This window comes from Rhinopithecus roxellana, chromosome 1 (genome assembly GCF_007565055.1).
Source record: "Rhinopithecus roxellana isolate Shanxi Qingling chromosome 1, ASM756505v1, whole genome shotgun sequence".
Classification (NCBI taxonomy): domain Eukaryota; kingdom Metazoa; phylum Chordata; class Mammalia; order Primates; family Cercopithecidae; genus Rhinopithecus; species Rhinopithecus roxellana.
The window spans coordinates 75,871,452-75,879,004 of record NC_044549.1 but is presented as its reverse complement, the minus strand read 5'-3'; the positions used below and the strand labels follow the sequence as shown (position 1 = coordinate 75,879,004).

At 41.6% G+C, this 7,553-nt stretch overlaps 1 pseudogene; it reads left to right on the top strand.

Annotated features, from left to right (window-relative positions):
* The first annotated feature begins 5,886 nt into the window (after window positions 1–5,886).
* LOC104662275 lies at window positions 5,887–6,930 on the top strand (annotated as a pseudogene).
* The last annotated feature ends 623 nt before the right edge of the window (window positions 6,931–7,553 follow it).

Here is a 7,553-nt window from a genome sequence, read left to right as displayed (position 1 = left end):
ACCTTTGATTTTCTGGTCTAGTTTGACAGTAGATTTCATCCACAGAGTCTAGCCCCTTGGTCACCCTTTGCCACTATGCGACAGGTTCATTCATTCATTCATTTATGGAACAACGATTTGTTGTTGTCTAGCCCCAGGTGGGGCAATGGGCTCCCAGTGCTAGGAGAAACCCTGGGCTTCCACCTTCGTGGAGTTTCCAGCAGAGCTGCCGTATGGGCTTGCTTCCTACCTGGCCACACTCTCTTATGTGCTCATGAAGCAAAGTGTTCGCACATTCCTCAAATTATGAAATCTTTCTTTGGTGCCAGCTTACTATTAAATTATGCCTTTTACCTCCTTGTAGCAGACGGTGACAGTGCCACTCAGCATCACATTCTGTCTGCTCAGTGCTGTGTTGGGAATTTCCTCACTGTAAAACAAATTAACTTTATGCATTCCTCAAAATGTGACAGGTCACCTCTGAAGGATTGAGGCCACACACGCCAATTGAGAAATACTGTCCTGAAATATAGGAAGGCAAATTCGGTCCATACTTTTAGTGTACTGACTGCCTCCCAGGATTCTGGATTTGAAGAGCACTTTCACAAAAACACTTCCCCATCACCTTAAATCCATTAAACTCTGTATTTTAAAGAGGAAATGTAATTCATCTGATCCTGATTTGTTTGCACTTATTACAGCGTTGTTTTGAAGAAGCTCATATGCAAAAAGCCTTTTTCATCAGCTTATTCAAGAGCTTTTCTCTTCAAAGGAAAGAAAAGAATCAGACAGTGTTTATCAAGGGTAAACAAACCAAGGCCTTAAATAAAAATCCAAGAGTATTTCTTAAGCCTGAACTCACCAGGAGCCAAGGAGGTTTGAAACTTAAGGTCCCTCCTCCCTCTCTTGGAAAAGGAGTGAGACTCTGAATCAATGGCCCTGCCTTCCCTGGGGAAGCTACTGAGGCTCGCTCTCATGCTGTCATTGAGCAAACCTTACTGCATGCTCCAGAGCTGGGATGTGTGTTTGCAGCAGCCAATAAACACTCCTAATGATGCACTCAACAAAAGCCCATATCTTGAGCCTTGTTTTCGCTTTTCATGTTGTTTTGCTCAGTGAAAGGATCAAAGCAATGAGGCTACTTTTCCTTTGCTCAATCAGACAGGAGTTCTTTGAAGTAAATGTGTTATTTTGCTTTTGCTTTTTTCCTTTTCTCCTTAAGGAAGAACCCTGATAATCAGAGGCCGACTTTGTAGATTTCCTTAATACGACTCCCTTAGCAGGTGCGGGTGTCTCAGGAAGACGAGTCTGCAATATCTTTTTGCTCGGATTTCCCCTTCTTCTTTTCCACTTGATGAGGGCCATTGGGTGGGTTTTAATGTGCCCAGGATGGTTGAGAACATCTAAAGACAACATTATCCATTCATCAAGAACATATGAAAATGAAGATACAAGAGTTCAGATGAACAGAAAAATAAATCAGGGGATTTTGAAAAGGCATTTGTAGTGACAGCTCAAGGCTGTCTTGTTTAAAAAAAAAAAAGTATCAAAATAATTCAATTAATGATTATCTCAAAAGCAAAATGATGCTGAAAGCTTGTTACTATGGTTCTTGCTTCCACAGGGAATTCAAAATATCTTATAGAAAATAATGGGATGGGCCGGGTGCGGTGGCTCAAGCCTGCAATCCCAGCACTTTGGGAGGCTGAGATGGGCGGATCACGAGGTCAGGAGATCGAGACCATCCTGGCTAACACGGTGAAACCCCGTCTCTACTAAAAAATACAAAAAACTAGCCGGGCGAGGTGGCGGGCGCCTGTAGTCCCAGCTACTCGGGAGGCTGAGGCAGGAGAATGGCGTGAACCCGGGAGGCGGAGCTTGCAGTGAGCTGAGATCCGGCCACTGCACTCCAGTTCAGGTGACAGAGCAAGACTCTGTCTCAAAAAAAAAAAAAAAAAAAAAGAAAGAAAGAAAGAAAAAAGAAAATAATGGGATGGTGAATAAAAAAAGATAAAGGAGTCAAGCTGAGCATGATGTCTTTAGGAGCTGTTCAGTGGCATATACTGTACAAAACCAGAGTTTCTCAAAGAATGGGTATTTTTCTAATGGGTGATGATAATAATAAAACCAGCTAATGTGTATTGAACATTTACTATGAGCTAGTCATTGTACTGTTTTCATGCACTATCTCTTTTAATCTTTATACGAACCATGTCAAGTGCTAGCATGCTATCAGTCCCAATTTACGGAAGAGAAAACTGAACCTCAGAATGCCCAAGTGACAGAGAAAGAACCCAAACCAGATCAATATGATGCCAAAGCCCGAACTCTTGACCACTGCAAATGCGGTTCATCAGAAACTCGTTATGTATATTCATTCTATTCATAGGCCGAAGTCACATCTGTCCTGGTTAAGCAAACTGAAGCAATAATCTGACTTGGACAAAATTCTCTTTTCACTGTTGATTAGCTCAAAGAAAGAGAAATTGTTTTAGAGACTTTTTCAGGCATTCCTTCAACAACCGCTTTTGTATAGTGGTAGTATAGATCTACTTCCCTGTACATTTTCCCTATCAAAAGTTGAGTAAGATTGCTAAAACCTATCAAACTATACACCTAAAATGCCAGCATTTTCTCATATGTAAATTAGACCTCAGAAAGTTTTTCCAAAATAAAGATCCCAGAAATTCAATAGGAGATGTTCCCAATATGTTTTCAGCTTCACCATTTCCTAGATTTTATGGCAAATTGTTATTAAGTCAAACTATGTGAAATTGCCATTTGTGTATGTCTATGTCAGTTACATACAGATTTCTTTTAAGTATTTTGTTTGTTTTTGAGACAGAGTCTTACTCTGTCACCCAGGATGGAGTACAGTGGAGTAATCTCAGCTCACTGCAGCTCTGGGATTACAGGTTTGCGCCACCATGCCCGGCTAATTTTTGTTTTTTTAGTAGAGACGGGGTTTCACCATATTGGCCAGGCTGGACTCAAACTCCTGGCCTCAAGTGATACACCTGCCTTGGCTTCCCAAAGTGCTGGGATTACAGGCATGAGCCACTGTACCTGACCTTTTTTTAAGTTTTAAATAGTGTTAACACACTTGTGCAATGTAATCTGCAGCTATTCTCACCTATTGTCTTAGTAATACATTTTGATTTAGAAAAACATTTTCTTTGCCAGCAAATGCATCAGGGGAATGGAATTTCTTTCATTGTGTTCCTTTCTTTTTCTTTTTAAATTTTATTTTATGTATTTATTTTATTTTATTTTATTTTGAGACAGAGTCTCACTCTGTGCGGTTGCTCAATCCCTGCTCACTGCAACGTCAGCTTCCCAGGTTCAAGTGATTCTGCTGCCTCAGCCTCCTGAGTAGCTGGGATTATAGGCGTGTGCCACCATGCCCAGCTAATTTTGTATTTTTAACAGAGACAGGGTTTGACCATGTTAGCCAGGCTGGTCTCGAACTTCCAACATCAGGTGGTCTGCCTCAGCCTCCCAAAGTGCTGGGATTACAGGCATGAGCCACTGCGCCTGGCTGATTGTGTTCCTTTCTCACGGTTTTTTTTTTTTTTTTTTTTTTCCCTGAACACTCAGCTGGACTGCATTTCCCAGATTCCCTTGCAGTTAAGTCACAAGTAACCCTGTGACTGAGTTCTGCTCAATAGAAGGTAAGCAGAAGTGATGTTTATCACTTCTATGTATGGCTTCCCAAAACCTCCTAAAGGTTATGTTCCCCTCTTTTTCCCCATGTATGGCCTGGAAAGTGAAATATTATGGGGCCTTTGGCTGAGGCACAAGACAGAAGAAACTCGGGTCTCAGAATCAGAGTGTGAAAAACTTGACAGACCACCATGTGAGAGGAGAACAGAATTAAACTTCTATTGTGTTAAACCACTGAAATATGAGAACCTACTAGTGAAACTAGTGTTACTTTTACTAACAGTCTTTCTTTCTTTACCTTTCTTCCTTTCAGTAACATTTACTGCAGATTTTCTATGACCCTTAGAGACCATTCAATGTATCAAAATGAAGCAAATGGCTCTTCAAAGAGGTGCTATCAAAATATATTCAAGGTTACTACAGCAAATACACTTCCTGTTTGTAGAAGACATCTGTTATCTGCTGCCCATCATTGATTCACCCTCTTCCTGGGAACAATCTCCTCATATTTCCTTTGGGAAACCATCCCTCCTCCCTACCTAACCATGTGATTTAGGTGAGGTTGAAACCCCCAACAATGTGTAGGCCCTGATCAGCTTTAGCCAACCAGTATCTCCCGACCCTCTGGCTCTAGGGATCAGCCAGTGACACACGAGAGGATGAGGGGGCATCATTGAATCCTTCCAGCAAGGAAAGATTTCTCATCCTCTGCAAAAACTAGTGCAAGAAGACCCTCTCTCTAAACTCGGAGAATGTACTGCAATGATGTTACAGCCTGGAATTCTGCAGCCATCTTGCTGCTGCTAAAGATAAGCTGGTCTGCCAGGACTGTGTGAAGCCTGCTCCATGAAGAAAATCTGAGGGTCTTGGAGGACCTCATCTCACTATCTGGATCTGACTTCTGGTCTTCTGGACTTCGCAACTTTATGGGGCTATTGTTCTCTTATTGTTCAACCAACTAGAATTCGGTTTTCAGTTGTAAATTATGTTACTTTGTTATTTATTCATTCAATCATTCATTCTGAATTTGGCTTAGTAAAGAAGGATGCCAATTTGTATGAGCCAAGGAAAACTCAATACTAAAAACTCAATATGGAAATGCACATACTATTTTCTGCTTTATGAAGATTGCTTTTCTTCTCTTACAATTACTAAAGCTTCCAAACTGAGCCTACCTATAGTAGCACAATGGTTCCTGCAATGATAATTCAGCCTCAGCGCTCTGGAAGAATTCAAGCTAGACCACTGCTGATTGTCAAAGAAATCCATCAAGTACTTTATGAGTATTGTATTTATTTGTACATCCTGTACTGTGATACATACTCATTATGTAAGTTAGAGTTATAATAATTTGTTCTAATACATCATGTTTTCAAATATTATATAGAAAAATCACATGTGACTCTAGATCAGGTGATGTTGTACCCCAAAGACCTTTCACCAACTACTCTTGTACTTTGGCTGAAACACAGCTCACTCTCCTCATGGCACTGGCCTTCGTGGCCTTTATTGATTCACTCATTCTGAAATGTGGTGGATAAAAATTGATGACTTGTAAAAAATAGAAAATTGACTCCAAAAGGAGCTCATGATACTGAGCATGCCATTGAACCTGCAACTATTTTTGTTTTGTTTTTATTCAACCCTTCCTCATCTTTACTGCCTATGTAATTTAATACACTTTCGGCAACAAGTGACAAAAGAAAAAAAACAACCCAAAATGACTTAATCAAAAGTAACAGAGAATTTATTTGCTCTGGTGACAGAAATATCCGAGGTAGATCTGGCTTCCAGTGTGATTGAACATAGGGGTTTATACAGTGCCAGCTGATTCTCCCAATCTCACTTTCTGTCTCTTGTCTGTTGTCTTCTGTGGTCACTCTCAGGCAGGCTCTCTTCATGTGGTGGTACTCAGCAGCTGCATTCTCATCACAGCTTCAAAGCCAGTAGAACAGAGCCTTCCCCAAAGGCTCTGCTTGGCTCTAATGCCCATTGCTAAGCCAATCTCTGTGGCTAAGGGTGGGGGACATGCAATGCTCTGACTGGCCAGGCTCATGGTATTCACATAGTCAGCCCTCCATATCCATGGTTCTGCAAACATGGCTTCAATCAACCGTAGATCTAAAATATTTGTTTAAAAAATATTCCAGCAAGGGGGCAACAAGGAAGTTCTTAAGAGCACAGCTGGAAAGAAGCTGAGTTACAGACAGCCTGCCAAAATAATTTCTTCATGCCAAAATAATTTTTTCAAAGCCCAGACTTGCTGTACCCTGTGACCTCCAGACTCTGCTCAGGGAAATCAGCAGAGCCATTCTCAAAACCAACCCATCAAACATGACCCAGTTTGCAGCAGTTTATTTTAAAGAACTTATTAGGTATAGAGAAGGGAATATTTCTCTGGATGAAGTGGTCAGAGGGAGCGGAATCTAACATACCCACACAGATAGAAAAATCTACAGACAAAGACAAGGACAATGTAACCGGAACAGGATATAGTGACAAAACCACCCAGTTTCCATCAATTTATGCTGAGCTAGGCACTGAGCAAACTGAAGCAGTTTGTGTTCCTTCTTCCAAACCAGCCACCCCTAAGACTACTACCCCACCCTCATAACCATCTCCAACAGCTGTTTCACCAGAGTTTGCCTATGTCCCAGCTGACACAGCTCAGTTTGCTTCTCAGATATTAGCAATGGCAGCAAGTGAAGCAGGACAACCACCACCATATTCTAACATGTGGACCCCTTATTGTCTAACTAATAAGAATCAACAAAGTCACCCATCACTGCCACCTGCACCTGGGCCTTTTCCCCAAGCAACTCTCTGTCTATCTAATCCTAAGGATCCACAGTTTCTGCAGCATCCAACAAAAGTCACTTCTCCAACTTACAAGATGATTGAAGATAGTAAGACCAGTGCCCCACCTTTTATCTTAGTAGGTTCAAATGCTCAGAAAGCACAGGAATGGAAACCTCTTCCTGGACATGCTGTTGTTTCAAAGTCAGAAGTCTTGAAGAGTTACGCTGCAGCATAAGTGCCCATTGCTGTTCCTGCAGATGAGAAATTCCAGAAACATAGCTTAAGTCCCCAGAATGCTCGTCTTGCTACAAGTGGACAAGATGTCCCCAGGCCAGAGAGCCTTGTTTTCTTTCTGTTGCTCTCTCAGTAGAAGGTGTAGCTTTAAAAAGTTCAGGATCTGGTGACAAATGTGCTCCCTTTGGAAGTTATAGTATTGCTTGGGAGATAAATGTGACTCCTGCTCACAAAGTTCGCAAAGCAGAAACTTAAAACTCATCCAGAAATGACACTGTTGGGGTCAACAAACGTTCAGGGAGGAGTCTGCCACCAAGCGTAACATATCAATAAACTTCATACAGTATAAAAATATATATATTCCACAAAGGTTTGGAAACCAAAACTTGAATTTGCCGCGCAACAAGTACTAGGATGAATCCACACAAATGAAGTGATGTGTAGGCATTGTGTTAGGTATTATAAATAATCTAGAAATGATTTAAAGTATATGGGAGGATGTGCGTAGGTTATGTGCAAATACTACACCAGGTTATATCAGGGACTTGAGCACCCACGGATTTTGGGGGTCCTGGAACAAATCCCCCATGGATACTGAGAGATGACTGTAAATCCTCTGGAGCAGATGGACTGAAAATGACGCTGTTTCTTTCAGAAAAGGAAATGAGGGAATTGACACTGGATGCCTGTATTAGGGCCCTTAACATTAGCTGCCATAACAAGCAATCCCACATACTCATGGCATGGCTCAACAATCAGTTGTATTTTTCACTCGTGCAAAGTCAAATGCAGAGATGTTCTGGTTGGGCAGCTCCCTTGGCAGCTCTCCACCAGCACTGACTCAGGAAACCAAGCCTCTTCCATCTTGGGCATGCTGC